The sequence below is a fragment of the Plasmopara halstedii genome (assembly GCF_900000015.1).
Source record: "Plasmopara halstedii genome assembly, contig: Scaffold_54, whole genome shotgun sequence".
In the NCBI taxonomy this organism is placed as follows: domain Eukaryota; phylum Oomycota; class Peronosporomycetes; order Peronosporales; family Peronosporaceae; genus Plasmopara; species Plasmopara halstedii.
Genome location: NW_020186975.1, coordinates 409,953 through 410,228, shown reverse-complemented (window position 1 = coordinate 410,228; position 276 = coordinate 409,953).

The window sequence follows — 276 nt, the reverse complement described above, 5'->3', positions numbered from 1 at the left end:
GCAGTATTCCGAGTACTTCGTGAGAATGAGCTGTATGCTCGTGTGGACAAGTGTGACTCTGATCAAACGTCTGTTGACTTTCTGGGACACACCATTTCGACTCAAGGTCTCCACGTAGATAGCCGAAAGACGCGTGTCATTACCGAATGGCCAGAACCCAAGAACATCAGGGACATTCAACTGTTTCTGGGTTTGACCGGTTATGATCGCCGTTTCATAAACAACTTCGCTGCACATGCGTTACCGTTGAGTAGTCTGAACAAGAAGGATGCTCCA